This window comes from Canis lupus, chromosome 13 (assembly GCF_003254725.2).
Source record: "Canis lupus dingo isolate Sandy chromosome 13, ASM325472v2, whole genome shotgun sequence".
In the NCBI taxonomy this organism is placed as follows: domain Eukaryota; kingdom Metazoa; phylum Chordata; class Mammalia; order Carnivora; family Canidae; genus Canis; species Canis lupus.
Genome location: NC_064255.1, coordinates 1,972,755 through 1,990,640, shown reverse-complemented (window position 1 = coordinate 1,990,640; position 17,886 = coordinate 1,972,755). Strand labels below are relative to the sequence as shown.

Here is a 17,886-nt window from a genome sequence, read left to right as displayed (position 1 = left end):
CAGAACTTGTGCAGCTCTGCCAGACAGGTAATTGCTCCTACTGTGGCTAGGTCATGTCTCTGCGGAAGCGCCCATCACTTGGGATTATTGATCTGTTTATGTCAGTTTTATTGGCTAAGCTCTGAGCTCCTAGAACTTGGCTGTCTTATTCACCTTTACCCAAACCACATGATTATTCACATAGGGGCAGTTAATGAAAATGACGGATTGCACACGTTTCCGGCCCAGCATGGGCCCAGGACGATTTGTACTGTATTTGTGAGGTACGTTTAAAAATGTTACATATTAGGGGCACCAGGCTGGGGCAGTGGTTCAGCGTCTGCCTTTGGCTCAGGTCGTGACCCTGGAGACCCGGGATCGAGTCCCACGTCGGGCTCCCTGCGAGGAGCCTGCTTCTCCCTCTGCCTGGGCCTCTGCCTCCCTCTCTCTTTGGTGAGTAAATAAAATCTGTAAAATCTCTCTCTCCCTCTCTCTCTCCATATGAAATATCTTTGTATTCTCTAATAAGTCATATCAACTCTGTATATCAGTAAGATTAATAGCTCCAATTTACTAAAGAAACCGACTCAGAAGGTCAAGCTTTTAGTTCAAGATATTACAGGAAAAAGCTAACACACTCGTGAACTTCAGCCGTGAAAGCCGGAGGCGCGCCAGAGGCCTTTTGGACTCTTCAGGCCACCGTCGCTGGGTCCTCCCCGCCGCTGGGACTTCTGCGCCTGCGCACTGCTCGGGCGCCGTCCATTTCTGTTAGGAAGGACGTCAGGTTTGAGGTAGGTGTGAAGGTGAGTCGTGTTGCTCTCGTGTCCCACTTCAGGGTTCGTGTGGCTGCTGCGTCCTGTTGCCTGCTCTCGCTCTGTCCTGGAGTTGAGTTGTGCCCGCATCTGCGGCCGGGCAGCCTCGAACCTCTCCAGGGGTCGACCCCTGCACGCCCCCGCCGCGGCTTCCGGAGGCCGACGGCCCGGCGGGGCTGCGGGGGCGTGAGGGGCCGCGGGACTGGGGCGGCCGGCGGGGGCCTGGGCTCGGCTGTGTACTTGCCTCCCTTCAGCGTGACCTTGGAGGGGTCATTTGACTCGTCCAGCCCCAGGGTTTTCACTTTTTCCCGCAGCCGGTCGGCATCCTAAGGGGCAACGTAGGGGAAGGAGCAGTGTCTGCGCGCGGTCCGTGCTGTGTGGCAGCTGGAAAAGGGTCCCTGTGCCTCGGGGGGCGTCTTGCGGCCTCCCAGCGCGCCACCCGGCCCAGGCGGCCGAGGGTCTGCGGGGCCGCGCCTCGGTCCGGTCCCTGGGTGGAGGCCCCTGCTGGGCTCCTGCCAGAGTTAAAATAGCTTCTCCCGTAACCTTGGAAAAATTACGCGTCATCTCCGTGTGCCCTAGTTTTCTCGTCAATGAAATGGGAATAATGAGCCGATGGTAGATTGGTAGAAGAGTAACAGGGCTGTAAATCCGTTTGCACTTGTCAGGCTAGAGCCACCGCTTATCTTAACTGTGGTTGGGAGATACTTGTTTCCTAATTTTTGCTCCCCGGCTACTATTACTTATTACAGTGACCTTGCTTATTTAGGGTAGTCATTCAGCCTGCTGGAGGGAAACAACCCAAAACCCTGAAGCAGGCTAAGCCTTTAAACACCTCAGGCTTTGCGGGAGGAGTCATGCCTGTGCCCCTCTGAAGTGCATTGTGTCTTAAGAGTTCTGCAGATATCTTACTGTGTTCTCAGTTGTTTTTATTATTTTACTATCAAGGAGAAGAACTACCATGACTTCAAGTGCTTTAACGAAACCTCAGATGCGAGGCCTTCTGGCCAAGCGTCTGCGATTTCATATCGTTGGAGCCTTCGCTGTATCCCTGGGGGTTGCAGCTTTTTATAAGGTAACGTATGTTTGATTTTTTACTTTGGTCCATTTTTGGTTCAAAAATGTGTGTTTTAAATATGAAAATGTATTTTCATAAGTAGCCCTGAGTCTTTGAAAGAAGCTCCCTCTTTAATGTGCTCCCTTCTCCTTCCTCCGCTCTCTCCGTGTCAGGAAAATACCTCCTATTCCCTAGATAGCTTGTCCTCCATTTCTAAAAGCAGCTGTATTAATTTGCTAGGTCTGCCAAAGTGCAACAAACTGGGTGGCTTAAACAACTTTTATTTATTGTTCTGGAGGCTAGAAATCCAAGATCAATGTGGCTGCAAGGTTGATTTCTCTTGAAGCCTCTCCTTGGCTTGTAGATGGGTTTCTCCCTTTGTCTTCACATTGGTCTCTGTGCTAACATGGTTTTTTTTTTTTTTTTTTTTTTTTTTTTAATCTCCTGGTGTAAAGATGCTAAGCATATTGGATTAGAACTCACCGTACAAATTTCATTTTAATTTGCCTCTTTAAAGACCTATCTCCAAATAGTGTTAAATTCTGAGGTGCTAGGGGTTTAAGACTTTAGCACATGAATTTTGGAAAACAAATCAGTCCATAACAAAAGGGTATAATTTTACTAAAGCAGAGGGATGAGGAAGGCAGTGTTTGGCAGCTTGAAGCATTTGTTGCTACAGAACTGCATTTTAATGCTGTACCTTTTGTGGGTTCTAACACATGACCTTTGGTGTTTGTTGTTTTTAAGATTTTATTTATTTATTCATGAGAGACAGAGAGAGCGAGGCAGAGACACAGGCAGAGGGAGAAGCAGGCTCCATGCAGGGAGCCTGACATGGGACTCAATCCCGGGTCTCCAGGCGCTAAACCGCTGAGCCACCTGGCTGCCCACTTTGGTGGGTTTTTTTTTTTTTTTTGGTGGTTTTTTAATAAATGTTTTGTATTATGGTAAAATACACATAAAATTTAGCCATTTTTAAGTGTACACTTCGGTGGTATTAAATACATTTATAATGTTGTGTGGCCATCACCATAGTCCATCTCCATAACTCTTTCATCTTGTAAAACCTGAAACTATATCCATTAAACAACAAACCCATCTCTTTTCTACTCCCAGTCCATAAAACTAATATTTCGGTATCTTACTTTGACTACTCTAGGTACCTCATATAAATGGAATCCTACATTATTTTGTCTTTTTGTAACTGGCTTATTTCGGTTAGCACAATGACCCCAGGGTTCATCCATGTAGTAGTGTATGTCAGAATTTCCTTCCTTTTTAAGACTGAATAACATTCCATTGTATGTCTGTACTACATTTTGCTTATTCACTCACCTTTGATGGACACTTAGGTTGCTTCCATGTTTTAGCTATTGTGAGTAATGCTCCTATGAACATGGGTTAATTTTTTCAGTATATATTCAGAGGTGGAATGATAGATCATATGGTAATTCTATGTTTAACTTTTCAAGCAACCACCATACTGTTTTCTGTAGTACTGTCATACATTTTATATCCAATTTTGCTGAATTTATTTATTGATTCTAACAGGTTTTTTCTGTGTGGAATATTTAGGGTTTTCTCTACATACATCATCTATAAACAGATGATTTTGCTTCTTCCTTTCCCATTTAAATGCCTTTTATTTCTCTTTCTTGCAAAACTGCTCTGGCTAGAACTGTGTTGAATGGCAGTGACAAAAGTGGACATCCCATGGATTATGTTGAGATAGTTTCATTCTATTCTTAGAGTGTTTTTATCATGACAGGATATTGAATTTGTCAAGTGCTTTTTCTGCATTGAGATTATTGTGGTTTTTATTTTCACTTATTCTGTTAATGTATATTACATTGATGGATTTCTTTATGTTGAACCATTGTGTATTGAACCATCCATGCATTCCAGGAATATACCTCCCGTGGTAATGGTGTACAGTTCTTTTAATATGCTGCTGAATTCAATTTGCTAGTTTTTGTTAAAGATTTTTTGTGTGTGTCAGTGTTCATAGGGAATATTGGTCTGTAGTTTTCTTGTAGTGTTTGTCTAGCTTTGGTATCAGGGTAATGCTGGCCTCATAAAATGAGTTAGTGTTTCCACTTCAGTTGCTTGGAAAGATTTCAGAAGGATTGATAATTTTTTGTAGAATTGACCAGTGAAGTCATCAGATCCAGGGCTTTTCTTTATTAGGAATTATTTTGATTACTGGTTCAATGTCCTTACTAGTTATAGCTCAGATTTTCTCTTTCTTTGTGATTTAGTCTTGGTAGGTTTTGTGTTTGTGGGAATTTATCCATTTCCTCTAAGTTATCCAGTTTGTTGGTATATAGTTGTTATACTACCCTCTTAGAATCTGTAGTAATGTCTCCACTTTCATTCCTGATTTTAGTAATTTAAATCTTTTCCCCTTGCTTCTTAGCCCATCTTGCTAAAGGGCTGTCAATTATGTTGATGTTTTTGAAGAACCAGTTTTTGGCCTTGTTGATTTCTTTCATTTTCCCCAGAGTCTCTGTTTTGTTGATCTCTGCTCTATCTAATCTTTATTGTTTCCTTCCTTCTAGCTTTTGGTTTATTTTGTTCTTTTTCTGGTTTCTTAAGTTGTAATGTTAGGTTGTTGATTTGAGATCTCTCTCTTTTTTAAGATTTTAGTTATTAGAGAGAGAGGCAGAGGCATATGCAGAGGTGAAGCAGGCTTCCAGTTGGAGAGCCCAATGCAGGACTCTATTCCAGGACCCAGGATTAGGAACTGAGCCAAAGGCAGATGCTTAACCACTGAGCCACCTAGGTGCCCCTCTCTTGTTTTTTTGTTTTGTTTTAAAGATTTTTATTTCTTTATTCATGAGAGACACAGAGAGAGAGAGAGACAGAGACACAGGCAGAGGGGGAAGCAGGCCTCATGCAGGGAGCCTGATGTGGGACTTGATCCTGGATCTCCAGGATCACGCCCTGGGTGGAAGGCGGCGCTAAACCGCTAAACCACCCAGGCTGCCCCCCTCTCTCGTTTTTTTTTGTTTTTGTTTTTGTTTTTTTTTTTTAAGATTTATTTATTTATTTATGATAGGCATAGAGAGAGAGAGAGGCAGAGACACAGGCAGAGGGAGAAGCAGGCTCCATGCAGGGAGCCTGACATGGGACTCGATCCCGGGACTCCAGGATTGCGCCCTGGGCCAAAGGCAGGCACTAAACTGCTGAGCCACCCAGGGATCCCCTCTCGTTTTTTAATGTATGTATTTATACTTAATTCCCCCCCTTAGCACTATTGTCACTGAATCCTGTAAGTTTTGGTGTGTCCTGTTTTTTCATTTGTCTCTAAATATTTTCTAATTTCATTCCTAATTTCTCTTTGATTCATTGGTTGTTTAAAAGTTTGTTGCTTAATCTCCATAGTTTTGTGAATTTTGTAGTTTTCCTTTTGTTATTGATTTCTAATCTCATGCCATTATGATCAGAGAACATACTTTGTAAAAAAAAAAACATACTTTGTATGATATCTGCCTTTACATCTGTTGAGACTTAATTTATGGCCTAATATGTGGTCTGTCGTGGAAAATATCCCATGTGCAATTGAGAAGCATGTGTATTCTGGGGGCATCTGGGTGGTTCAGTTGGTTCAGCTTCTACCTTCAGCTTAGGTCATGATCCCAGAGTTCTGGGATCTAGGCCTGCACGGGACTCTCTGCTCAGCAGGGGAGTCTGTTTCTCCTTCTCCCTCCTCCTGCTATGCATGTAAGTGCTCTCTCTTGTAAATAAATAAATCACTGTTTTAAAAAAAAAATGTGTATTCTGTTGTTGGGGTGGAATGCTCTTTGTATATGTGTTAGATCTGATTGGTTTAATGAGTTAAGTCCTCTGTTTCTTTACTTAGATCTGGTCTGGTTTTATCTGTTACTGAGATTGTAGTATTGAAGTCTTCAGCTGTAGAACTATTTTTCTCTTCAATTCTGTCAGTTTTTGATTTATATATTTTGCTGGTGTTACTGCTGAGTAAATTTTTCTAAGTGTTATAAGGTCGTATCCTATTGAAGCTTTTATGATTATATAAAATCCTTTGTCTCCTGTAATCGTTTTTTGATTTAAAGTCTGTTTTGTCTGCTATTAGTAAAGCTCTCTTGCTCCTTTGGTTACTGTTTGCATAGAACATCTTTTTTCCACTCTTTCCCTTTCAATCTGTTTTTGTCTTTGGATCTGGAATGAGTGTTGCAGACAGCAACAGTTGGGTCAGTTCTCAGTTGGGTCATTCTTTAGTCCATTCTGTAATCTGTGGGGATTGTGTGTATAGATACCTTTGGCTCCCAAAAGGAGAAAAAAGGGAGGGGGAAAAAGATTCTCTATTCTTTTAAGTCCCCTGGAAGTAGCTCACCTGGTGAAAAAGAACAGTAGAAGGAGTGCCAAAAACAGTGGCCCCCAACCTGTTTGCGCCTCTGTGAACAAAAACAATCTACTATCAGAGTACAGATCCCTGGTATATGGAGGAGAGGGTCCTTCTTGCCCATCTTCATTCCAGAAAAGCTATGTGTAAGCTGCTCCAGGAACACATGCACAGCTGCCTGCCTTGGGCCTGGGGAAAATGGGTAGCTGTTAGGTTGCTAAAAGCTGAAAGTGAATGAAATTAACTTGACCACAATTTACAGTTTAAGCCTTCCTCTGGAAATTGCATTCTTTCAGGAGATCCAAAGTTTCACAGATTGTGCTAATACAGTTGTTGTGAAGGTGGGGAGAGATTCCTGGTGTTCCTATGCCACCTTTTTCCCAGAATACTCCTATGTGCTTTGTGTTTCTCAAAGTCTCCATGCTATATTTACAAGTTTTCTCTATAAAAATGTTTATGATCATACATGTTATTTATGTCATAATGGCCTATGAGGGAATTAGAGCCTTCCAGTGCTTTGTATTTAATATTTTTGGTTTAGTTCTTATTTTTTTAGTAGACTGAGACTCATTAGGGCATGGTGCCTTTTTTGTTTGCAGGGGCACCCCATCGTCAGTTGCCTGACAAATAGATGCTTAAAAGTATCTGTTGAATAAAATGTAGTGTCTGAAATTGAGTACAGTGGTAGGTGCTATAGAGTCCGTGCTTTCGAGTATACTAAGTGTATATACATCTAAATTTGTGTCTTTAAGGAAGTTAGGGTCATATTAGGGGAGGTAAAAAATAATTATTGCAAGATAGAATATAAACGAAAGGACATTTCATTTCTCAGAGCTGTTTCTAGAACAGCTTATACACAGTTTGCAAGAATAGAGTTGGAGATGGGCAAGGAGGACTCTGTCCTCCATGTAATAGGTGAACTGTACAATCAGCAATAGTTGATTGCCGCTTTTGTGTGTTTCTTCCAGTGGGTGAGGGGTATATTGTGAGTCATAGCTCTTTGATAGAGAAGGTAGAATTTGTGCCTTGGAAGTTAGAGTGAATTTGAAGTGCTAAGAGGAGGGAAAACAACTTGAGCAAAAGCACTAAGGGGTCTGTGCTGTAGGACCCTTTGAGGAGACAGGCATAAATAAACCCTTTACTTGCTCTTTGAGATCTTTGCTACGTGGCATGTAGTGGGTATGAAATAAATGTGGGAAAAGGATGGATGGATGAGTAAATGAAGTGGGAGTAAGAGAAATTTTGGGAACTCATTTCTTCACTCTGGTTGTCCTCATTGTCTCTGTCAAACATCAGATCAGGCCTTTGTAACCTGTGTACATTCTTGCCACATTCAGCTTCTAGAATAGATTTGTTTATGGTATGGAGTCCTGCATGCCCAGTGTGCAGTGGCTTTCAGACTTTTTACTTACAGTAAGAAATACATTAACGACTGGTTGCAATCATCTGAATTGGTTTCATCACTTATTAAAGGGTCATGGGTGATTTGCTGAAACTTAGTTTTGATTTTAAGATACTTTCTCATTAGCCCCTTTTGCCTTTCTCTTTTGCCTTTCCATTGTCTTCCCAGCAGTCCAATATACTCAGCCCTCCAGCCCTTCATAACTATTTGCTGTTACAAAATTCTGCTTTCTCCCATGGGTTTGTACACAGCAGGAATGTCTTTCATCTCCTTGTGTGGCAAGTTCCAGTTTATCCTCAAGGCTCACTCAAATGTTTCCTTTTTGGAGTTGCAGCCTATTCCTCCAGATGGGTTGGTTGTGCTTTGCTAGGTTCTTAATCACTTTGTACCAGACTGTACAGTATTGGGCACATTGTATTTTAAGTAATACTTGCTTCAGGGTGTGTCTCTTCTACTAAATTAAGAGCTAGGACCATGCCAGACCCATAGTCTGTTCTGAATGAAAAGGTTTAAAATTTGCTTGGTAGATTAGTCAGTGTTTGTGTATAGTTCATTAGTGTTTGAATCGAAGGAAGGTTCCCAAAGCACTGAGGAATCCAGATTCTTCCTAAAGAATAAAGCAGGTGTAAACTTTTTTTTTTTAAATAAAGGTTTTATTTATTTATTCATGAGAGACAGAGAGAGAGAGGCAGAGACACAGGCAGAGGGAGAAGTGGGCTTCATGCAGGGAGCTCGACATGGGACTGGATCCTGGGTATCCTGGGTCTCCTGGGTCTCCAGGGTCTCCAGGGTCTCCAGGATCACTCCCCGGGCTGAAGGCGGCACTAAACCATTAAGCCATCAGGGCTGCCCTAAACTTGGTTCTCTTAGTAGATGCTCACTTCTTCATTTCCCCTATCCAGTTAGTATTGAGTGCTTTGAAAGATTTGGCCTTTATTTTGTTCTTAGTTTTGATTGATTTTCACAATTTTCATCAGTTTCTGTGCTTTTTTTACATGAAGTTACCATCCATTAAATAATTTTTGATTAAGTGAATCTGCCACGCCTAAATTCATTAATATAGGTTAGATTTTGAGGCAATGACCAGTGATTATCCTGAATGGATTTTTCCCATATGTAGAGCAATTACTGTTACGCAAATTAGGCTTGTCCTAAATCTTCAGGTATTTGCTTATCCAGATAGGCCTTATATAGATTTTATGGGTTTCAACTAACTTATGGTGTAGTGGATCTAAATTGATAGCTTATATTCTTTTTGTTGCCCAAGTCCAGATTTTTCAGACTTAAAAAAGTCTATTTAAAATGTAACAGAAAACAATTTAGGTGGGGTTCTTTTTTTTTTTTTTAATTTTTATTTATTTATGATAGTCACACAGAAAGAGAGAGAGAGAGGCAGAGACTTAGGCAGAGAGAGAAGCAGGCTCCATGCACCGGGAGCCCGACGTGGGATTCGATCCTGGGTCAAAGGCAGGTGCCAAACCGCTGCGCCACACAGGGATCCCCTTTAGGTGGGGTTCTAACATCCATTTGCTTTTATTTTTGGGTTCACTGAGTCTTTTACTTTATTTTTGCTACTTTATTAGTTTACCATATTATTGAAAGGGAAAAAAATATTTTTTTAACAAGAAATCCCCAGTTGCCTTCTGGGTAATGGGCTGGCCTCAATTCAGAGGATTACATTAGGACTCCTGCCTCTTGGTCTTACTGAAGAAGTTGAGAATTTAGATAGGAGGTGAGGTAGTAAAACTGGTCAAGTAAAGTCTCTTACTGTATAAGTACCAGGTGTCATTCTTGTATTTTTGCATTAACCTAATGGAGGTAGATGGGCACATGAAGAATTTTTTACTGGTTTAATATGCAGGATGGAATTTGATTTTGGATTATAACCTGTACACTGAAATCTATCAGGTAGTGTTTTGTGGAAAATACAACCTTTGCCAAATGATAGACCTGGGTTTGAATCCTGGTTGAACCACCTACCACTTAGTGCTTCTTCCTAGACCTTAATCAGGTCAGTTAAATTCTGAGTCCCCTTTCCTGGTGTGCAAAACAGGTCAATGTGTATTCTAAGGGCTTAAATGATGTTGAGGTGTAAATCACCCAGAACTGTTCTTGCCAGATAGAAAACTCCCTGTGTCTTTCAGAGGCAGTTGGGTACTGAATTGATCTCACTCCTTTGAAGTTAATATACTTCAAATTGAGCCAGAATATTTTAATTTTAGCATGTCTCAGCTGTGGAATATTTAGGTTTTGCTGGAGGGAAGGCTGTCTGTCCTTTGCTAAAACCTTTTAGCTTTCTAGGTATCTTCCTTTGGCTTTTATCATTCTGCACACCCACACCCAGCAAAAGGAATAATCTGTCCCCAGGCAAGGAAGGCTCTTCTTGCTGAGTAGTTTCCAAGAGGCTGCTTTATCTTCCCTTGCATCTGTGTCAGTGCCTCCAACCTTTTCTTAGGAAATACAGAGTTCCAAGTTAAAGGTGAACATAAATACTATGATTTATGTTGTTTTTGGATATTATTTCTAATGGTTAAAAAATAAGCTCTAATGGGATGTGTTATTTTTTAGTTTGCTGTGGCTGAACCAAGAAAGAAGGCATATGCAGATTTCTACAGAAATTATGATTCTATGAAAGATTTTGAGGAGATGAAGAAGGCTGGTATCTTTCAGAGTGCAAAGTGAATTTGGAATATAAAGGTAATGTGGCTGTTTAAAAAATTGTTTTTAATTGTAAAATACACAGATTGTTAAGTATATTCATGTTATTGTACAACCAATCTCCAGAACTCTTTTTATCTTCCAAAACTATCCATTGAATTATTCTCCATTCTCCTCCATGCCCTGGCAACCACCATTCTTAGTGTCTCTGAATTTGATTACTTGTAAGTACTTCATTTAAGTGAAATCATATAGTATTTGAATGGCTATAGTATTTGGCTAATTTTATTTAATATAATGTCCTCAGAATTTACCCATTACAGTATGTGTCAGAATTTCCTTCTTCTTTAAGGCTAAGTAACATTTTGTGGTGTACGTATACCACATTTTGCTTATTCATTCACCTTTGGTGGACATTTGGATTGCTTCCACCTTTTGACTATTGTAAATAATGTTGCTATGTTAGGGGTGCCTGGATGGCTCAGTTGGTTAAGCATTTGACTCTTGATTTTGGCTTAGGTCATGATCTCAGGGTTGTGAGATTGAGCGGGGTATGAAGCCTGCCTCTGCCCCTCCCCCCCAATGAAGTTGCTATGATATTTGCAAATATCTCTTTTAAAACCTCTTCTTTTAAAAAAAAAAAAATAAAAAAAATAAAACCTCTTCTTTTAATACTTTTGAGTATGTACCCAGAAGTGGAATGGCTTGGATCATATAGTAATTCTATTATCAACGTTGAAAGGAAATACTATACTGTTTAACATAGTGGCTGCACCATTTTCCAGTTTTACTACTTGTTTGTCAATACTTAGTTTTTTTCATAGTACCCACCTAATAGGTGTGAGGTGGTACTGGATTTTGATTTGTATTTCCTAATGGTTAAGGTTGTGGATCATCTTTCCTCATGCTTGCCGACCATTTATTATCCTCTTTGGAGAAATGTCTAATCAAATTCTTCACCCATTTTAATCGGATTGGGGTTTTTTCGTTATTGAGTTGTTCTTCAGACTTCTTATCAGATATGATTTACAAATATTTTCTCCCATTTTGTAGGTTACCTTTTCACTCTGTTAATTGTATCTTTTGCACAGACATTTAAAATTTTGATGGAGTCTAATTTATGTAATTTCTGTTGTTACCTGTGTTTTTGGTACCCTATCCAAGAAATCATTGCCAAATCCAATGTCATGAAGGTTCTCTTAAGTTTTCTTGTAAGTTTTTATAGTTTTAGCTCTCCCCTTTAGGTGTTTGATCCATTTGTGTTAATTTTTGGATATGAAGTAAGAAAAGGATACTTCTCCTTTTTTTGTGAATATCGAGTTTCCCAGCAGTATTTGTTGAAAACCTTGTCCTTTCTCCAGTGGATGGTCTTGGCACCTTTGTTGGTAATTTTTTGACTGGATATGTGAGTGTTTATTTGGACTGTTCTATTGCATTGGTTTATATTTCTGCTTTTATATCATACCACACTATTTTGATTACTGTGGCTTTATAGTAAGTTTTGGAATTAGGAAGTGTTAGTCCTTCAACTTTTTTTTTCAAGACTGTTTAGGCTATTCAGGGTCCCTTGATAGTTTATATGAATTTTAGGTTGGATTTTTCTACCTCTGCAAAAATGCTTTTGGGATTTTGATAGGGATTGCATTGTATATATAGCTCACTTTGGGTGATATGGACATCTTAGCAATTACAAGTATTCCATGAACACGAGATTTCCATTTGTTTGTGTGTCTTTAATTTTTTTCAGCCGTGTTTTGTAGTTTCAATATATAGGTCTTTTGCATTCTTGGTTAAATATTCCTGTGTATTTTGTTCTTTTTGATGCTATCATACTTGGAACTGTTTTCTTATTTTTTTTTCTGATTATTCATTGTTAGTGGATAGAAACACAACTGGTTTTTTGTGTTGATTTTGTATCTTGTAATTTTGCTCAGTTAGTTTATTCTAACAGGTTTTTTTGAGAAAGAGAGTGTGCACAAGCTGAGGGAAGGGAGGGAGGAGGAGAGAGAGAATCTTAAGCAGGCCCCATGCTCAGCACAGAGCCTGACCCAGGGCTCGATCTCACAACCCTGAGATTATGACCTGAGACCAAATCAAGGGTGAGACACTTAAGCAACTGAGCCACCCACGCACCCCTATCCTAACAATTTTTTGGTGGAATCTTTATTGTTTTTTACGTGTAGGGTTTTTACATATAAGACCAGGTCACCTGCAAACAGAGATAGTCTTACCTTTTCTTTCCCGATTTGTATGTCTTATTTCTCTTGCTTAATTGTTCTGGCTTGGACTTCCAGTTCTTTATTGAATTGAAGTGGTAAGAGTGGACATCCTTATCTTTTTCTTGATCTTAGAGAAAAAGCTTCTAGGCTTTGACCAGTGAGTATGTTATTAACTGTGGACTTTTCATATATGGCTTATATTATGTTGCTACGTTTTGCATCTGTTTCTAATTTAATATTTTTTCTCCCTCTATTGTACTTTTCATTTCCATGACTTATTTTATAACTGGAAGTTTGTAACTCTTAAAACTTTTCACCTCTTTTACCCATCCTCCCCTCCTCTTCCCTTCTGCACCCAGTTCTCTGTATTTATGAGTCTGTTTCCTGACTTGCTTCACTTAGCATAATATCCTATAGATTTATCCATGTTTTGGCAAATGGCAAGATCTCATTCTTTTTTATGGCTGAGTAATATTTCAGTGTGTGCATGTGCGCATACGTATGTGTATCCAGTAGTGGAATTAATTGGGTTGTATGGTAATTTTATCTTTAACTTTGAGGAACCTCTGTACTGTTTTCCACAGTGGTTGCACCAGTTTACATTCCCACCAACAGTGCATCAGGGTTCTCTTTTCTCCATATCCTCACCAACACTTGTTATCTGTTGTCTTTTTTTTTCTTTTCCTATTTTTGATACTAGCATTCTGACTGGTTTGAGGTGATGTCTCATTCTGGTTTTGATTTGCATTTCCCTAATGATTAATGATACTGAACATCTTTTTATGTGTCTGTTGGCCATGTGTGTTGTTGAGTTCTTTACATTCTTTACATTTAAGATAGTTACTTGATAAGGAAAGATTTAATTTGCCATTTTGTTGCTGTGTATCCTTCATATCCTCTCTTAATACCTTTTAATTTTTTTATAGTGACATGTTTTGATCCCCTTTTCATTTCCTTTTGTGTGTATTCTGTGGATATTTTCTTTGTGGTTACCTTTGGTATTGCATAGGATATGAAAAAATTACAACAGTCTACTTCAGAATGTGATATTTTCAATCACAAAACTATCACTCTTTAATAGCTCTGCTCCCCTGCTTTATTGTCACAAATTATATGTAGTGTACCCATTAACATAGTTTTTAAAATTATTTTTGTGTTTTAAATCCTACAAAATTAAAAATGGAGTTATGAAACAATTCTAGTAATGCTGGTTTATATTTTTCCATATATTTGCCTTTACCAGGGAACTTTATATTTTCACATGGCTTTGAGTTAATGTTTGGTGTACTTTTGTTTCAGCTTGAAGAACTCCCATTGCAAGTCTAGTGGCGAGGAACTCCTGATCTTTAGCTTTTGTTTATCTTTCTTTGTCATTTTTGAAGGTCAGTTTTGCTAGATGCTGTATTTTTGGTTGTTATTTTGTGACCACTTTAGATATATCATCTGACAGCATTCCTACGTGCAAGGTTTCTGCTGAAAAATCCCCATATAGTCCTACGGAGGTGACGTAGGTGATCACATAAAGTTTCTCGCTGCTTTCAAGATCCATTGTCTTTGTTTTTTTGTTTGTTTTTTAAGATTTTACTTATTCATGAGCGAGACAGAGAGAGAGAGAGAGAGGCAGAGACCTAGGCAGAGGGAGATGCAGGCTCCCTCTGGGGAGCCTGATGTGTGGGACATGATCCCAGGATCCCCAGATCCCGCCCTGAGCTGAAGGCTGATGCTCAACCAAGGCATTCCTGTCTTTGGTTCTTGACAGAGTGGTTATATCTTGGTATGGGTTTCTTTGAGTTTATTCTACTTCCAAGTAACTTCTTGTATTTGCATTTGTATATTCACTTCTTTCCTCAAATTTAAGAACTTTTCAGCTATTATTTCTTCAAATAAGCCTTCTGCTCTTTGCTTTCCTGGGATTTCCATAAGTGTGTATGGGTCTTTTTGATGATGTCCCATAGGTCTCTTAAGTTCTATTGTTCATTCTTTTTTCTTTTTGCTTCTCAGACTCAATAATTCAAATGAACTGTTCCAAGTTTGCTGATTCTTTTGTGTGAGTCTGCTGTTGAACCCCTCTAGAGATTTATTTTTTCAGTTCAGTTACTTTATTTTTCTGCACCATAGTTTTGATTTTGATTTTTTTTTAAGTTTTTGTGTATTTTCTTGATTTCATTTAGTTGTCTGTCCAAGTTCTCTTTTGGCTCATTGAGCAATATTTAAGGCTGTTGTTTTAAAGTCTTTGTTTAGTTAGAGGCTTGTGTCTCTTCAGTGTGAGTTTTTGGAAATTTTGTTGCTTTGAGTGGACCATATTTTCCTTTTTCTTTGTATGGCTTTTGCTGTAGTTAGGGCATTTGAGTAACAGCCACCCCTCCCCTTTGTGGATTACCTCCTTGCAGGGGAAGATCTTCACTAAAGGCTCAGGATTATCTGAAACTTCTTCTGGAGATACATCTTTTCCCTGTGTGCATTTGTTCCAGTTCTTGTGTATACTTTATTCCTTTTAAGTGTTAATTTCTGAGAGTCTCATCCCTGCTTCCTCTAGGAGCATTCACTGTTCCTTGCATTCCTCCGCCCACAGTCTTGCCCATAGGTGGTACCTGTGAGTCTGCAGGCCCTCTGTAGCTCTTGTGTCATGGGACCCCCACTGCTTTCAGCTGCTTGCACTCTTATATCTCAAGTATGCCATTCCAGAGATAGGCAAGATAGAAAATGGTCCTTTGGGAAGATCTCAAACAGGTCAGAATGTTGCAAGCAATTTTTATTTTTTACTTTCTATCCTGAGAGAGGAGCCAGGAATTGGTCAGTTTCCTCTGGACCACACTGTGCTGCACCAAGGAGGGGGGGGTGAGGCAAGAGTGAGCAAGAATTCCATGAAATTTCTTGCCCTTTTGTGTTTTTGTTTTATTAGTGTTTGGTTGCTACAGCTCCTTAACTGGTTTCTAGAGTTCTCACAACTCTTGCTTTTTATATTCAGAATCATTTCAGATGTTCTGCTATTGCTTGCTAGATGGGCATTAGGAAACTCTTTTAGAAGTAAAGAATTTTTTACTCCTTTTATAGTTTAGTTGGGTGTCCATAAGTGACTTGGTGGCCCTCCAGAGATCCTGACTTGGTTTATTATATCCACAAAGTCCTTATGCCTCATAGATAAGGTTCTGTTGACTATGAAGGAAGTGACTTGTGTGCTGATGAAAGGTCATCTACTAAATTTGAAAGCATGTGAAACTATACTTTGGAATTTCATCATTCATGTATTTAACTTTATTCAGGCTTAACGAGAAAAGCAATTAGAACAATTTAAGATTCTATCCACCACTCCTGAGTTTGATGTGACAAGGGGAATGTCAGTCTGCTTTTTAGGCAGAATGTACCAGAATAAGCATTCCAGCTGTAGTGTTCATGGTGTGTGTGTGTGTATGAATGATCTTTCCTGGGTGTATGAGACTTGCTGCAGTGGATTCTAGTTTTTTAAAAGACTCAAGGATAATTTTGAATATAAGTAACTTTTGCCTAACAGAAGATTAAAATCTATAATGTTCATTTCTGTAGTTGTTTATCTTAAAGGAAATAATCTGAAATGCACATAGATGCATGAACGAAGTATCTACTGCATTATTTAGAAAAAGTAGGAAGAACTTTGTTTCCAGTGGTTGGAAAATTAATACAGAATCATGACTGTTTCATACCACAGATTATTACATTATGTCCATTAGAAATGATATTCAAAGTAACATGAGATTATTATATAAATAGAAAATGTGTATAAAGGGTGGTCTGTGTTTAATAAAAATTGCACAGAAAAAAAGATTGAAGGTAAAAAAAAAAAAAATCAAAATATTAATGGCCTGTATGGAATCTTAACATTGCTGCTTTCTTGTAACTTTGACATTTTCACAATTTCCACAGTGGGTATGTGCATTTCATAGTCAGATGTTAACAGGCTAATGTGTAATACTTGTTAGGTTACCTTTTTTTTTTTTTTTTTTAATGTGTTTAAAAATCAGTAAGAAAAACAGATTTGGAGACAGGAATAGACATACTATTTAGAACAGATGAGCTGCTGCTTTTAAGAACAGTATGGAGGTATGAGAAGGGAATGGAGGAGAATGGATTTGAGAGGGAAGAATAGGCAAAATTTGGTCTGAAAAACAATAAATCAGAGTAAGGTGTAATATGCCCAGAACTGGTCAGGATGGTCAGAGACCTTGGCAGAGAATGGACCTGGAGCTCAGGTAGCCTGAAATGGTCTGACTCGGCTCCACTAGTGGGAGTAGACCTCATGTGATTTTAAGCATGGTGAGGTATTAAGAGAGAATGCTTGTTATTAACTTAAGCCACTGTGTTTTTTTCCACAGAATTTCTTTGGGTTGTGTTTCATTGAAGCTTGACTGTCCTGTGTTCCTGAGCTATGAAACACGAACACTGGGTTATGGAATAGTTTCTCTTAATAAACAACTAAAAAATGTTTTGGACTAAGTCTTTAATTATTCCCGATAATTCAGAGTTGGAGATTTTAACTGTATGTACGAACCTAGGAAGATAACTGGATTTTAAGATTTCTTAAAAGTTTCACTGTTAAAGGATATTTTTTATTGCTTTGGTGTTCATTTCACTGAAATACTTGTAGGTGTACCTTCTTGGTCATGGATTTAAGGGGGTCTCCATGAACCTCTACGACTACTATACTGTTTGCTCTTAGAAGGGACAGAATTATTTATTTTTATTTTCAATAAAATAATGTTCTTGGGGGGATCCCTGGGTGGCTCAGCGGTTTCGTGCCTGCCTTTGGCCCAGGGATCGAGTCCCGTGTCAGGCTCCCGGCATGGAGCCTGCTTCTCCCTCTGCCTGTGTCTCTGCCTCTCTTTCTCTCTCTCTCTCTCTCTCTCTCGGTCTATCATAAATAAATAAAAATAAATCTTAAAAAAAAAATAATGTTCTTGGGCTTCATCATCACGTCACTGTTTAGTAGTTGCTCTGCTGGATCAACCACCAGATATAATAGATAATTAAATAACAGTATTGCTTTATTGAAGAGCTAACAGTATGTGTACATAAGTTGGCATATATATCTAGTTAAGAAAAAGTTATTAGTGTCTGCTAATGATTGAGAGTGTGGGAACTTATTTTGGGGGAAGTCTTAGGATGACGTTTCTCCCCTATATTAATCCTTTTTGGTGATCAGAGTGATAGTACAGAGAGTTTTATTTATTTTTTATTTTTTTTATTTTTTTGAGAGTTTTAAAAATTAAGTGTATTTAGCCTGAACTAAGTTTATCACTGATTGGCACTTTGTTTGGTAACAGAAACTGTTTCTTAGCCTTTTTAACTCCTACAAAATTCTTGGGTCCTAATAATGTGAGCTGTATTAAACCCAGGAATTGGTGAAAGCTTGCATTTGAAAA

At 39.0% G+C, this 17,886-nt stretch overlaps 1 long non-coding RNA gene across 4 annotated transcripts; it reads left to right on the top strand.

The window, feature by feature from the left end:
* Positions 1-248: 248 nt before the first annotated feature.
* On the top strand, positions 249-16,949 carry LOC112662138 (uncharacterized). Of its 4 annotated transcripts, XR_003138233.2 has the most exons (6): positions 249-263; positions 335-432; positions 631-782; positions 1,737-1,863; positions 10,182-10,310; positions 16,840-16,949. It is a non-coding gene; the product is annotated as an uncharacterized LOC112662138 (long non-coding RNA). The 4 variants fall into 4 exon arrangements; XR_007401758.1 differs by having other exon boundaries at positions 335-782; XR_003138234.3 differs by lacking the exons at positions 249-263; positions 335-432 and having other exon boundaries at positions 614-770.
* The last annotated feature ends 937 nt before the right edge of the window (positions 16,950-17,886 follow it).